Source organism: Lineus longissimus, chromosome 14 (genome assembly GCF_910592395.1).
Source record: "Lineus longissimus chromosome 14, tnLinLong1.2, whole genome shotgun sequence".
Classification (NCBI taxonomy): domain Eukaryota; kingdom Metazoa; phylum Nemertea; class Pilidiophora; order Heteronemertea; family Lineidae; genus Lineus; species Lineus longissimus.
In genome coordinates, this window is record NC_088321.1 from 10,808,607 (window position 1) to 10,824,913 (window position 16,307).

Genomic DNA, 16,307 nt, shown 5'->3' on the forward strand with positions numbered 1-16,307 from the left:
AAAGGATGTTCTGTTTGATGGTCTCTTGAAATAAATTGATCATTATAATCCCTCCTTTTTTCTTCGCTTTTACTCACCTAAGAAGTGTTGGTTGACTATTTGGTTCCTCGCAGCTGCTCCGTTAAGTCGCCCAAAGGCAACAACATTTTCTACATCGTCATCATCGTCGTCAGGCTGTGGCTGTAGCTCGATTGGCTGTTCGTCAAAATCAGGGAGACCTCTGTCGATGGCAATATTATGCAACATTGCGCATGCAGAAATGATGCAGCAAGCTTTTAACGGTGTATAGCGGAGTTGTCCATGGAGGCAATGGAAACACCTTTTCCACTGGCCTATTCCCCTTTCTACCAAGCATCGAGTTCTTTTGTGGGAACGGTTGTATCGTCGCTGCTGCGAGGTGTTTGGGTTTAGGAAGGGTGTCATCAGCCATGGTCTTACTGGATACCCGCTGTCGCCTAGAAGGACTTCATTACCCTGCCAGACTTCCATCACTTCGGCTAGCCCACTTTCTCTCAAAATGATCGAATCATGGGTGCTTCCAGGCCATCTCGCTACAACGTTTATGAATCGATAATGAGCATCCATGACCACCTGTACGTTGATAGAATAATAGTTTTTCCTGTTGACGTATCTCCATTCGTGATGAGTAGGGCCAATGATCCAAACATGCGTACCATCAATCAACCCTATAATGCCAGGGAAGTTCGCTATTTCATAAAATGCTGCAGAAATACGAGGGATGTCTTGAAGCGCAGGGAATTTAATGATGTTGTGTAGCAAATGAATCAGTGCATCCGTCACTTGCGTTATAATGCGGCTCATGCTGGGTTGGAAAATGTGTACCGTATCCCCGGTGACTTCCTGGAATGAACCCGAGGCATAAAATCTTAATGTTGCAAGCACCTTCAGGTCGGCTGGCAAAGCATGGTTTCGGTCTGTTTGTGGCTCGATATAATTCCTAACAGCATTGACCAAGTCAAGAATCGTTTGCCTATCCAATCTGTAGCGTTGATATAATTGCAAGTCGTTGTAGATCTCAAGTGGGTGGACTCTGTCTCGAAAAATTCTCTCACGACGCATAGCACGCCTCGCATCCAAATCCATTTGCACTGCCAACATTAACGCAGCCATCTCTCACGGTGGTTTGCCGCAAAATGAACGTTGTGTTTTGTGACTTCTCCAAACAACTTAAAGTTAAGACAGACCCAGAGGTGTCTCAAATATAAGGGTATGTTTGAGCAAGTCACTAAGGTTAAGTATCATATAGAATTTCACTTAAGTATGTTGCTTAGATTAAGATGGCGTTTAAGTGCCTTACTTTGACTTAAGTACGTTTATGAATATGGACCCTGGTCTGTCAATGTCTTGACAAATTGCCCACATTCTTACCAGAGTGTACACCAACAGAGTATTTGGCTTCATCCAAAATGGCTGAAAATGGTAAATGGGCAACAGAAACTGAAATATTCGCAGCAGCTTACCTTTTGGGAACAGATATTTATATTTATAGTCCTGTTCAAAATGGTTCAGATAAACATACATGGCACCATCACAAATCAGCTTGTGCTCATGAAGAGGGTTTTCCAAGTGTTTACTTGACTAATGAAAGTGGAGTCCATTTTGAAGTTCTGTCCAATGTAACGATCCCTGCCAATTTTGTACAAGGAACAAATTGTTACGTTAAAACTGTCCAACCGAGCATTTTAATTGATGGTCATCACATCATTCAACACAAATTCATGCCACCTGATTACAACTGGCAAAAACAGCAGTGTCACACACTTGCATTGCCTTATACCTCAGAGGTTCATTACATGGGTCATTACACCCATTTGTCAAATTCGATAACTTCCATGGCAACTCATGCAATTACTGATAACAATGTATCATTTTGCCAAGCATTGAGTTACATAATCACTGGTTCTGTCAAACATGCTGACCAGATGCAACGTCATATCATCCAACACGAATTGAGACATGAGGTAGAATTTTCCAATCTTTAAACGCAGCCTGAAACATTTCAAAATCATATCAGAAAGTTACGCCAACAAGGCTCAAACAGCTCCGACATTGAAATTGCAGCAGCTGCATCATTGCTTGATACTCGCATTTATGTTTTCCATAAATGCTACTCCAACAAATGGGCATGGAAGATGTTCGAACCTTCTACGGAATCCAGATTTCATAACCCAAAAGGCAATCAACAACGACGAGCAGTGTATTTAAAGCAAGATGGTAGCAATATTTTCCGTGCTATAGATTTTAACAGATCAAGTTACTTAAAGCAAAAACTTTCGAGCAGTCCAAAGAAAAATGCACGTTTTAAACGCCTTGATGATCAACTGAAAGCTTCAGAGCGCAGAATAAAAGACGTGATAAAGAAAAATGACACTGATCAAGAATCAAAGATGTATCCAAAAAAACGGTTGCGATCCCCAAGCTTTTCAAAAAATGACCGTGCTAAAGTACCCTCTACAATTCCTCAGATGCAAAAAGTCAATCCCCCACTTATTTTTTCTGATGAGACATTAAATGGAACAATTCCTGAGAACGTGGATGGTGACACCCCAGATAAAGCAAAATATATTAAAAAACTTTCCAAGCACATTCACACAAAGACACATCTTGGTTACATTTGTGTGTCTGACCTGAGATACCATTCACGTGGAAGTGTACGACCTGTACAGTTGCAGAAGAGAATCACCTTCACTGACACTCAAATGCAACACATAGTATTGAATGATGATGCTAGCTCAGGAAAACCAATCACTAAATCATTTGATGGCCAGTATTATATATGTTCCAGCTGTCGCCGTACAATAAAAAAAGGAAACATCCCACCTTGCAATGAAAACAAATTCAACTTCTTGGTTCCACCATTGCCTGATGACCTTGTTCAAGATGATATGAAACTAAATAAGTGTGAAGCTCATTTATTAAAGTTAATAATTCCTTTCATTCGTGTTGCCAATATTCCAAGAGCTAGCGAACTGAAAGTTCATAGCCCAATGATTTGTGTGGAATCTGAAATCAAGACAGCATTAGACAAAATATTACCAATTGAACAAAATCTCATTCCAGTAGCATTGAAAAGAAGACCAGAATACAAAGGTGCATATGTAGAAGAAATCGTTTCCAAATCTAAAATTGTCGCTTATTTTAAATACTTAAAAATACATAATCCATTATATCACGATGTTGAACTTGATCAAGAAAAACTTGATGATTTCCTGCAGTCCACAATGAACGACATTGCCAATCAAGATGATTGGAAGAATCAGCAAAATGACACAGATCAACTAGCAGAAGGCCTTCATGCCTCAATGCCCCAATCAGAAGAATTTGTTAATGAATTATTGCCCAAGTCAGACAAGTACATCGAACCATCCAACGAATCAGACAGCAAAGGCAAACATGAAATCAATTATGACCTCCCACACTATTTGACAGAACTGCCTGATGATACCATTTTGGACAGTTTCAAAAGGGCTGACACCAATATTAGCGTTACAGATCAAATGGCTAATGCTATAATAGACAATGAACAGCGTTTAAAGTCAAAAACCAACAAAAGTGCTAGAGCATCTGAAATGCAAGAAAAAATTGAACTTGCACCAAGCAGCGATGGGAAATTTGTTAATTGGGACAGTATTGACTTTATGGAAGAGAAAGCGTTTCCTCATCTTTTTCCAACTGGGACAGGTGGCTACATATCTACATATCAACCACTGAAAGTCGGATTTGCAAATTATGTAAAACAGCGTATGCTCAGCATTGACCCTAGATTTCGCAATGATACCACGTACCTGTTCTTTTTGTACATTGTCAAAGAAACAATGGAAATCAAACGTTCCATAGCCACATTTTTCAGAAAATCCAAAGTCAATCGCAAGAAGTATAACGTTACTTTTTTTAAAAATGCTGACAAGGCTGACATTGAAAGGACTGATCTCGGTTACAAAGCTTTCAAAACAATCCGAGGAACTTCCCCTTATTTCCAACATGCCAAAAATAAGGTCATTGGTATGATAAGGCAATTGGGACCACCACATTTGTTCTTGACAATGAGTGCAGCAGAAACCCATTGGAATGATTCAATTAAAATGTTATTGCAAAAAGAACAAAACAAACCAATAGACAATTTTGATCCCACTTCATTATCAAAGTCTCAATTACAACAACTACTGTCACGTAATATGGTTGATACAGTCATGCACTTCAACAATCGCATTAAATACTTGTTCAATCAGTTCAAAACTCCTGGAATGTTTGGGAAATACAAGGTCGAAGACTATTTCTTTAGAATAGAATTCCAACAAAGAGGCGCACCTCACTGCCATTCAGTATTATTTTTGGTTGATGAACATGGGAATAAGCCCCCAAAATATGATGGCACTGAAAAATCAAAAAAAGCATGTGCATCATTCATTGATGAAATTATGACTGGCCAATTGCCTTCACCTAATCATGTATTGTTTCACGACGCATCATTTTATCAATCTCACAATCACACATTTACATGTTGCAAAAAATCCAAGAAAATCACCATTCAAAGCAACGAAGGGCATGGCGCTCTTGATGGGAAAGCCATTGGCGAACAACTTGTTATTGATTCTTGCCGTTTTAAGTTCCCAAAATTTCCCATGAAATCGACCATGATCCTAGATGCCCCATCTGCCACCATTCCACCAAGTGAAATTGTGAAATGGCGTTTTAACTTGCAAAAAATTCGCAAATTCTTAATCAGGCAGACATATCAGGATGATAAATCCAAAATGAAATGGCCAGGGCCATTGTGCTCACCTCTTGTGAAGGGTAGATGGATGAAGCATTAGCATGGTTGGGGTACATTCGTACCAAGTTAGGGATCTGTAGCTAAAGCAGTGACAAAACGTGCCGTCATTGTAAAATGGCGGTGCCATAAGAAAACTTTGACCTCTTTGACCTTGAGAAGTAGGTCAAATCAAAAACCCACATTTATGAAATGTATCCTTGCTAGGAGCACCTACCATAAAAATGTTATGAAAATCAGACCACTATTAAACGAGCAATCAAACATTTTAACTTTGGACATTAAGTTTGGCCCCCGGTTGGCCAAACTAAGAATTTTTCAAGATGCCCGCCTGGCACCCATATTGGCTATCACATTTGATAAAAAATCAAGGATTTAGTAGAGAGTACATAGATACACATCCAGATCAAATTTGGTTGCAATCCGATCATTAGTTTCGGAGTAATAGTACTGTGTTTATTTTTCAAGATGGCTGCCTGGCGGCCATATTTGATGTCCGAACGGCCAAAATTTTAGGGGTGGAATAGAGAATCCCCAGATACATGTCCACACTGGTTTAAAACCTTCTGGCTAAAATAGATAGGAAACATGCTACTGTTCAGTGAATCAGCAAACTTTGACCTCTGTGACCTTGAAAAGGAGGTCAAATCAAAAACCCGGAGGATATATGATGCACCTTTGCTAGAAGTACCTACCATATTTTTTTCAAAATTTCCCGACTACTATTAAGGGAGATATTGCATATTTTCACTTTTAACGTTTGGCCCCCTGGTGGCCAAACCATGAAACGAATCAGACCGAAACTTGGTCTCCAAGGTGTCATGACATAAGGGTACATGTGTACTAAGTTTCAACTCAATAGCTCTAACAGTTACGAAACGTGCCCTGCTAACGGACGACGGACGACGACGACGGACGACGGACGCCACGGTATGGGATAAGCTCACCTCTGCTAAGAGGTGAGCTAAAAACAACTCCTCGTACCCATTCATTAGTTAACCTTTCATATGATGCCTTTTTAGAACAATTAGGGCTGTCTGAAACTGATTATTTGAATGCTTTACGATCATCAATAAAAACAGGATCAGATGTATTCCTAAAACGCAACTGCTGTGATATTTATACTAATAGTTACAATGCATGCCTCCTGCAAAGACACCAGGCTAACATGGATGTATCGTTCATACTTGATGAATATGCATGCATAGCTTACATTCTTGGGTATTTAACCAAAGGAGAGAGTGGCCTCAGTCGCCTGCTGAAACAAATTGGTACTGAAAGTAAAAAATTTGGGGTTCCGCCTGATCAGAAACTCAAAAAGTTCAGTCGTGCCTTAGACAATACACGTGAAGTTTCAAGACCAGAAGCCATATATCGCATGTTAGGTTTAGCTATGTGTTTCAGTACAAGAACCCATAAATTTGTTAATGTATGCAAACCAAATATGCGAGACGGATTGATGCGACCTGATATTGACACTTTAGACCCCGATGACAACCCATTTTTCAACAGCATCATTGACTATTATTCCAGCAGACCTGATTCACTCGAAAAAAATTCATTAGCTGAATTTGCACGCGATTACAATATTCACAATACCAAATCAGACCAAGATGAACATGACATATTCTCGCATGATGACGATATCACTATTGAAGAAAGTGGAGAAGCCCTTTACATGAAAAACAACAAGGGAACAATCAAACGCAGAAGAAGGGCAGCCATAATACGCTACTTACTTAATAAGACCGATGACCAAGAAATTATGCGCAGCATGTTGTTATTGTTCATTCCGTTTCGTGATGAACATGCTGAAATTCACAACAATACGCAGTATTCATTAGAACAAATTTTCAATCGACATACTGTTGCCATTGAAAAAATGCGTCAACAGTTTGAACCCAATCGTGAAATGTTGTTAAAAATGACAGATGCCATGGAAAATTATTCCACAATGTTAGAGGACGATGATGACGACTGTATCGATGGTGATAGCAATGAAACATATGAAACAAGAGGCCCAAGGGCCTGGCGCTCAGCTGAGTTGTTGCTGCGTTGTTCGTATATATTACATTACTCGTCAAACTCTACTAAACTAAGGACTCAAAGCCAAAGGATATTAGCTTCTGGATGTGTAACAGTGAATTACGGTAGACTGGCGCAATCTACTTCAAGCAAGCTCCACCCTTGCAATGTGTGCGCAAACAGATAACCTAACCTATATTGGACCATCAATTCTACACACAGCAACATGATTCATCCTCAGCTGTTACCATGATGATGATGATCCTTTTCGCAAATTGGTCGTCTTCTGTCTTTCTTCCATACTTCAGTGCCACCGGATGTAGTCTGCCCTTGTGGAGGGATCCTTTCAGCACCGGGACACAAGAATCCATGCGAATTGAATCACATGGAGAGACTAGCCCAATCACCCGCTTTTGGCTGGGTAGAAATGGGTAAATCTCGCAGACTGGACCTTAAACTCTAATGCCGACGTGTGAGGCCGGTCTGACAGATGAGTAAGTGGGGTCCACCTAATGCAGAAGGCACCAGTTTCCCTAACTAAAAGGGTAACATTAACAAAATGCTCTACCCAACTCTATTATTGCCTAAAGGCCTGTGTACACTAGTAAAATATTAGCAACATTTTTACATTTCCAGTTACAACAAATGTTGCAAAAATGTTGCGTAGTGTGTACAGAGCAAAACGCGTCTTACAACATGTTGTAAAATTGTTGCAAATTAAATGCAATGCAATTCTTTGTTGCATGTTGTAAAAATGTTGCAAACTCTTCAGCCAATCAGAAATAGGATTTGCGTCATGTGATCTACCGGAGTTCATGTGACTTGAACAAGAAGCAGGTATAGCAACTCTCAAGTGAGTGTCTTGCTTCGTAGGGTGATGAAACCTTTTCTAGAAGTTTTTGTGTGACGGCTTGTCAGTCAGCCGCAACTCCTTTAGGCTGCGTATCCATAGGCTGTTCCGTGCCCTGCACAACATTCCCTTTTTACCGCCTGGCGCGCCACACGGACAATGAACCTTCGTTGGTGTTATTGATCGTTCCCATAGGTTATGCCGTGTCACATTGCGGGCATATATGCACTGTGGATTGGGAATATAGGCCCATATTGGGATTGAACATGTCCATTCTTTTGCGAGTGAACAACACGGAAGCAATGTCTGAGGCGAAATTAATTCAAGAGGTTCATCAACGGGAACTACTCTGGGACCCCGAAACTGATGATTATCATAACAAGCACGAACCTGTAATTTGTTGCTTAAGTCAGGTTTTATATACATGTACATGTCAATTTGATGTTGCAAGTGAAAATACAAGTTACTTGTATTTTCATTTTCAATATTCATAAGAAATTGTCTTCTGAAATAATGACAGCGTGCGGATAAACGCGATTGACCGCTGCGAAATGAGGACTACAAAGGCCTACCATGACCAAAAAGGAATATCCAATGGAGACTCAGGGCATAGTGCCAGGTCACAAGGCTGTTACGCCATAACGCCACACTACACAAGGGCATACCCTATGGATACGCGGCCTTAACAGGCAGTGGTATGCCCCATCATCCACCCTCATTTTGATCCAGGGCCTGGTCCATATTCTCTTTGGTTATTTCGCCGCCTCTTCCGTCTCTCAACAATGACAGCTAAAATTGCTGCAGAAGCACTCAAAACACATCTTCTCTCCTTGGAATCATCCATTTTCCCTCCAAAATACCTATTTCCCTTTGTTCCCACTAAAAAGTTTGCAACAATTTACCAACATGTTGTAAAAATGTTGCTAATTTGTTGCAATTTTGTTGCTAGTGAACACAGGGCCTTGAAGGGCTTGTTGCAAAATTGTTGTAAAAATGTTGGTAAAATGTTGGTAAAATGTTGGTAAAATGTTGCTAATATTTTACTAGTGTACACCCTGCTTAAGTCAAGTGAAACTCTTAACAAACCTTAGCAGAATGCCACCATTGAAATGTTGATAATAATGATAGCAAGTAAAAACTTTAAACAGATAGACTTGATTTTTTTAACCAACTGCCACATGCGGTTTTCTTTATTTAGTAAATTTTGAGGTAAGTATTACAGAATGAAATACTTGAATACTAGAATTGCCTGGCTCTTCTGATGATTGCACTGGTGAACACCGAAGTCGATGGGATGTGCAAAGTCATAGCTCGATCCTCTCTCTTGGTCATCTTTGAGATGTGGTCACCAAATATGTTCAAATGCAGCTGCAGATCATTCCTGTCCTGCAAAACATGATGAGGAGATAACATTTTAATTTTGATAGAATAGGTAAGCTAGCCAAGTTTTATATCAAATACAAGGCCAACAACAACTGATAAGGCGCTAGGGCCGAATGATCAAGAAAGTTCATTAATATGATTGGGAATACATTGTGATAAGAGTGATGAATCGGCCCCGTTTGAAGCATTGTGCTATGTACAGTGTGCAAGTGTCAGTGTGTATCATATCGCATTTATTGTTTGTTGACATTTCAAATCGCTGGCGTCGATCCTCAATTACACTGTTTATGTACATTGGCAACCTTACCCGATGATATCAGAACGATGTTTATTATTGTCTTGTTTATTCACATTAGTTCTGCTATGTGACAAGAGTTATTTGTTGAGAAATCCATGATTTAAAGCCGGACTTTGACATCGTTTCTCATACCAACCAAGCTGCATTTCGCAGATCGTTTTTCAACGATCGTCGACGAACTATTTCAAATTAATCACATCCAATTAAACAATCCAAGCCTTCCCTAATGTCATCAACATGCAATAACACAAGCAGCCAAATATTATCGCCTATGAAATTGTGAATTTAATGAGAACTTACCTCTGAATTGACAGAACGCGATCTATTCCATAGCATGGTCTCCTTACGTCTGAACTGCGCAGACTCGAGACGTGACGTTCGCTGCATGTGTGATTGGACGTGGGATAACTCGCGCGAAATTTAAAATGCTCTTCTTGGGGGTTGCTCACTAAATTGCGCCAGTAACACCACCTGGTGAGAAATTCATGAACTACGCCTATTGATAATGAAAGAGAAAGCTTTGCTCTATAAAATTAGATTTGATTCATGATCCCCAACTGAGAAATCAGCTGCTGGAAAAGTTTTTGGAAAATTTCGCTCGGTGCCACCTAGTGGCCAAACCGCTCATCCTGCCGGACCCACATTTGGTCTATTCAGGAGTCCTGAAGGGTCTCAACGCCTCAGAGGGAAAATCTATCGCCTATCCGCCATAGTTTTGAAACGTGCCTGTTTAACGGACAGACAGACAGACAGACAGACAGACAGACGGACACTCATTCTACCATTTACTCATATGAATAGCTCAGCTTTTCAGCTGAGCTAAAAACTGAAACCACATCAAAAAATGATATAAATGATTACATTCAAAAAGCATCCAACAATTTTCAGCCTGCAAAATACAATGTCAATAACAGACAAGCAGTTTGTGAAAAGATTCGAAACCTCAACAATGACCAAAGAATGATCTTCGATGATATCATTGAACGTTTAAATAGATCCCATTCAAACAAGTACAAAACCCCTTTCTATCTATATATCGGTGGACGTGCTGGAACTGGCAAAACGTACTTGATGAAAGTCATCATTGAAGCTGCAAAAATCCTCCTCATGAAATCAGGGGATGATTTGAACAAGGACACAGTACTCGTCATGTCTCCTACTGCCACCGCTGCACAATTGATTGGCGGCCACACAATTGAAAGTGCTATGGGAATGTATCGAAATGATGACACTGAAGTACTGGAAACATTCTCTAACAATCACACCCTGGCGTCGAAATATAGCCAGGTAGGATTACTTTGCATTGATGAAGTCTCCATGTTAGGGTGCCGCAAATTACACAACATTCATGTCCAATGTGAAGAAATATTCGGCCGCTCACACAAGCCATTCGGAAACATCCCTGTACTATGCACTGGTGACTTCTTCCAGCTTCCACCAGTAGGCGATTCATGGATTTTCAACAATTTCCATCGAAACAGTGGTGTGTGTTTTACTGCTCAAAACAAGTGGAAACAATATTTCAAAATGTATAACTTGAACCAAAAAATGCGTTCATTAAACGATCCTGGTTTCTCAGATTTATGTGATCGCATTGGCTTAGTACCATCATCACTGACACAAGAAGATACCACATTGCTACAAAACCGAGTCCAACCATGTCCAGAAGCAAATAATAATGATGAATTTAAACATGGTCGACTTGCTATAATTGCCATTAACAATAAAATCAGGCAAAACATTAATGAATCAAAATTAAACATTCTTCAAACTGAATCAGCAACCTTTATGGCGGATGACAAGGCCGTCAATGTTGATAGATTTGACAAGTTCACCTTACTTGACTTGCCATACACAAAATCAGGTCATCTGCCAACGCAACTAGAAGTTAAGGTTGACTGCCCAGTCATGTTGACAGTAAATATGAACAAATCAGAAGGCCTCACAAATGGGGCACGAGGCTATGTTGTTAAATTTGACATAAACAACCAAATCATTTGGGTCCAATTTCCAACCCATATAGGCAAAAAAACAAGTGCTCAGGCCAAAACAAAACATCCCCTAACATACCAATCAGGATGTGTCCCCATTGCACAGATGCGAGCAACATTCAAATTCAACAGCAAAAACGTACAGCACAATGTCAAAATCCAACGAAAACAGTTCCCTCTCATACTTGCATATGCTATTACCAGTCACAAAGCACAAGGTCTAACATTAAATCAAGTCATCATTCACTTTGAAGACAAATCAACTACATCAACATCACGAAAAGCACCACCAGGAAGTTTCTATGTAGCAATCACGCGTGTCAAAAGCTTACAAAATGTATACCTTGCATCATTCAACAAATTGAAAATGATTGTCACAGACAAGAGTATCGCTGAAGAACTAGTTGATCAAATCGAAAATAGAACCCATACCATGAGTAAACATTTCTTGCATAATAAAATCTTCAAATACCATGATGACAGCGTATCAGATGAAGTCAAAGTTATTTATTTGAACATCAATGGTTTATTGCATGCAAAACATATCATGGATTTCAATGCTGATTTCCATTTACGCAATGCAGACATTATATGCCTGGCAGAAACAAAGTTGTCCAATACAATCCAATCAGAAGATATCATATTTCCAAATTTTGCTATTATATCGCGACTTGACTTCTCAGACAACACCATGGGCATGATAATATTGAAGCGATTGAACAGCTCAGCCACATGTCAGATCAAGTCAGCGACAAACATGATTGACTATCGCACCCAATTTATAACATGCCAAATCAATATGTCATCATTGGCTTTCTTTTATATTCATCCCGCACACTCATCAACTGCATTAAATGAAACGGCCAGGGGCCATTGTGCTCACCGTAAGTATTTTTAGTAGACAGTTACAGAAAGTGCTACAGTATGTAGGCCTCTCATAATTTATACATGCATCTGTGACCAGTTCAGAGCCGGCCCTGGCCAAGTGGTGAATCCGAGACTTGTGGTTCCAAGCTTGTAGAGTCTAGGTGAAAATGATAGTGAAGAAACGTGCCACTCCATGACAATGGTGAATATATTTTTAACTTTGACCTCAGTGACCCTGACAGGTAGGTCAAATAACAAACCAGGGTGATATGTGATGTAGACACATCCACCTGACCATAACAATTTCATCACTCGTTACACTACAGCAATCGGCAAAAAACGATTTCCAAGATGGCCGCCTAATTAAATCTATGGCACCAAATAAATCAAAAAATGAAGAAAATGTAAGATAGAACTCAGAAAAGAAAAAAGGAAAAGATGAAAAATAAAAATATTTTTGGCTGTCCTTGACCGGGGTTTGAACTCACGACCTTTGGATTGCCACAATATGAGGAAAACCCACAAAACATGCAATTTCGGCCATATTTGAATTCCGATCTGGCTGAAACTTGGCATACAAATAGTGGCTTCTTAGATGCATCATTACACAAAATTAAAACTCTTTACATTGAACAACGACAAAACGTACCAAGAACGGTAAAGTTTTCAACTTTGACCTCTGTGAACTTGAAAGGTGGGTCAAATCAAAAACCCGTAAGATATGTGATGTATCCTTGCTGGGAGTACCTACCATGAAACTTTTATCAAAAACAAATCAGTAATAAGCGAGAAATCACACTTTTTGAGTTTTGAGTTTGGGCCCCCTGGTGGCCAAGTCAATAATCAGACCAAACCAAAATTCAGTGTAAAAGGTCAACTGACCTAGGGGGTCATTTGTTCAAAGTTTCAAGTTCATAACTGTTGCGGTTGAGAAACGAGCCATAGTTACACTCAAACGGCAAATATACGCCATTTGACATCTGCGACCTTAAAAAGTAGGTCAAATCCGAAAAATCGTGCAACATCTGAGGTAACCTTGCTAGGGGTCCCTGCCATAAAAATTTCATCAAAAACAATTTGCTAATAAGCAGGCTATTGCACTTCTTACTTTTTCTGTTTTGGCCCCCTAGTGGCAAAGTCAAGAATCAGATCAGGCTGAAATTCAGCACCAGAGGTTATCTGATATAGGGGGTTATATGTACCAAGTTTCAAGCTCATAGCTTTGGTGGTTGAGAAACGTGCCATAGTTACACTCAAACGGCCAATTCACGCCATTTGACCTCTGCGACCTTGAAAAGTAAATCAAATTAAAAACCCGTAAGATATATGATGTATCCTTGCTATGAGTACCTACCACAAAAGTTTTATCGAAAACAAGTCACTAATAAGCGAGATATCACACTTTTTAGATATCCACATTTGGCCCCCTGGTGGCCAAGTAGAGAATCAGATCGGACAGAAATTTAGTGTCACGGGTCATCTGACCTAGGGGGTCATGTGTACAAAGTTTTAAGTTCATAGGCCTAGCGGTTAAAAACGTGCCACTGTTTTTGAACTAGGATACGACGGACGACGACGATGACGACGACGACGACGACGGACGACGGACACTGCGGTATCGTATAGACTCCCCTACGGTGAGCCAAAAACAAACAACCCATCATTGCTTGCAATGACATAATCATGGGCGATCTAAACATTGACACAAAGACAATGGCTGGCTTTCACAACCTCTCTAAAATCTGCAAAGCTCACTCAAAAAAAATTGTCTTAGATGCCATCACTCATGATGCAGCTCAACTAGATCATGTATTGTTACCAGAAAACTTCCCATACCTCTTTCACACTTCTGCATTCAAAAACTTCTACTCTGACCATGCAGCAATTACCTTACGATTTAGCACCATAGCTAATTCAATGATAGAAATCAACCCTCAGGACTAACAAATTCATTTCAATAAAAATCAGTAGTTGAAAGTGTTTTCATGACAAACAATCATATGAAGAATTAATCAGAAAATTATGTAAGAACATTATTCTTCATCTTCTAAGAAAATCCCACTACTGAAACAACACATGAAATTGCATCATGTCGATATGTTTTAAATTAATCAACACTTATTACTCTTTAAAACAAATATCTTTCATTTCATTTTTCAGCTCAAAGACTCCGCAGAATACCCTTGTAGAGGGATATGTCCAGGAAGTCACAGATATTGCAACTTCTCAAAAAGGAAACAAGTATTTACGTGCCCAACTACAGACAGGCCCCCATGAATACAAGGAACTGGTGTGCTTCTCACCATCCCCAAAGAAACAACAGGAATTACTAAACATGGAAAACAATAAGAAGGCTGTCAAAATTTTAAATTTTTCACATGATAAACAAAACCCAACCAAAATTCTATGCAATGACACCTTGACATTTGAAAACGCCTCCCCAACATTTCCCTTCACACCCAAAATCAACACACCTCCCCCAGTTTCAACAATTGCGCAAATTAAATCCATTGAAAATAAATCCTTAGTAACTGTAGACGTCAGCATCATGGAAAAATTAGAAACCAAAACAATCACCACTCATTACAACAAAGAACTCCAAAAAACAACATTTACAGCTGCAGACACAACTGGATCCATCACTCTATCTACATGGGATGAAAACACAAACAAACTGACTCTAGATAAATCTTTTCGCATAATGGGGGGACAATAGAACCAAATTACGGGGGCCAAATTAACACAGACAAGCAAACAACATTTCAAGAAATCCAACAAATCAACAATGTATTACACACACCTACAAAGACAACTGTTGAAGGTGAAATTGTTGGGGCTGAATTAACCCCTTACAATGCATGCCCCTTCTGCAAACAGCAAATAACGGACAATACCCTGCTCATCCCCAAATTATGCCGATGCCCGTCTTGCAGCCTCAAATTTAAATCCGAAAATATTTACAATCGTCTAAGTGCGAAACTTCAAATCAAGCTAGACAGTCAAAAAATGTTGAAATGTACAGCCTCACAAGATTCGCTAAAAAACATTCTAGATACTATCATCTCTGCTGACCTCGAGATCATTGAGGAATTCTTCCTTGATCTGGGCAGAGCAGCATTTTCACTAAATTCAACCAACCAACTGCTCCAAATTCAAACAATTTAATTTCACTTACATTGCAAATTCTAACGGCCAACCTTATTTTTAGATTGTTTCACTTCCTACAGCCTGATATAAAGAACAACTCCTAGTCGCCATAATAATTGTTTCACTTATTTACAGCCTGATTTGAAGTACAACACCTGTTGTCGGTTGCATCTCTTGCTGTAATATCTGAAACTGTGAATATAGTCTTTTGTTTTCAAGTGTTACGCCATGATCTTACAATCAAAACCTGTCACTTTAATGATATCAAACATGATCACATTGTAGACGCCATATTGTTTCACTTATTTACAGCCTGATTCGAAGTACAACACCTGTTGTCGGTTGCATCTCTTGCTGTAATATCTGAAACTCGAAAAAAAATCAATGTTATGACTACCAAATTATCAGATTGTATCGACTGCTTATGCTATGTCCATAATCATTCATGTAACCTGCAATGATCAATATATGCATGTTAACAAATTGTATGTATTGTTTACCGAAACAATTGGTAGATTCCAGAGTTTATTTTTCTACATGTTTCTTAGCTGCGCCAATGGTTAGCAATTCACTATACCATGCTCATGATAATTCGATCTCAAAAACTTGTTATTATTGTACATGTATGATATATAGAAATTAAGATGAGTAAAATCACATGTTGCTGCATAACAAACAGACTCTCAATGTTATAACTGCCGAAAATTAGTTGTTCTTATGTTACAATGACTTAGGCCTATATCTATTTGTTAGACTTCATTGATGTAAAGTTCAAAAAATATTAACAACTAAATCATATTATCATATTGTACGCAGTGCCCAACTGAAATAGATAAATAAAAATATATTTTATCCCCGATTCATGTGCTCAATTCTTTATTGACTAAGGCAATGTAAAAGTGCAACAGATTCTCTATGGTTGAAATAAGCAGGAATTGATCATTGTTGATATGA

At 39.2% G+C, this 16,307-nt stretch overlaps 1 long non-coding RNA gene across 1 annotated transcript; it reads right to left on the minus strand.

The window, feature by feature from the left end:
- Positions 1-8,821: 8,821 nt before the first annotated feature.
- LOC135498880 (uncharacterized) lies at positions 8,822-10,121 on the minus strand. Its single transcript, XR_010449166.1, has 2 exons — positions 9,649-10,121; positions 8,822-9,053 (listed from the first exon to the last, which is right to left on the minus strand). It is a non-coding gene; the product is annotated as an uncharacterized LOC135498880 (long non-coding RNA).
- Between the last annotated feature and the right edge of the window lie 6,186 nt (positions 10,122-16,307).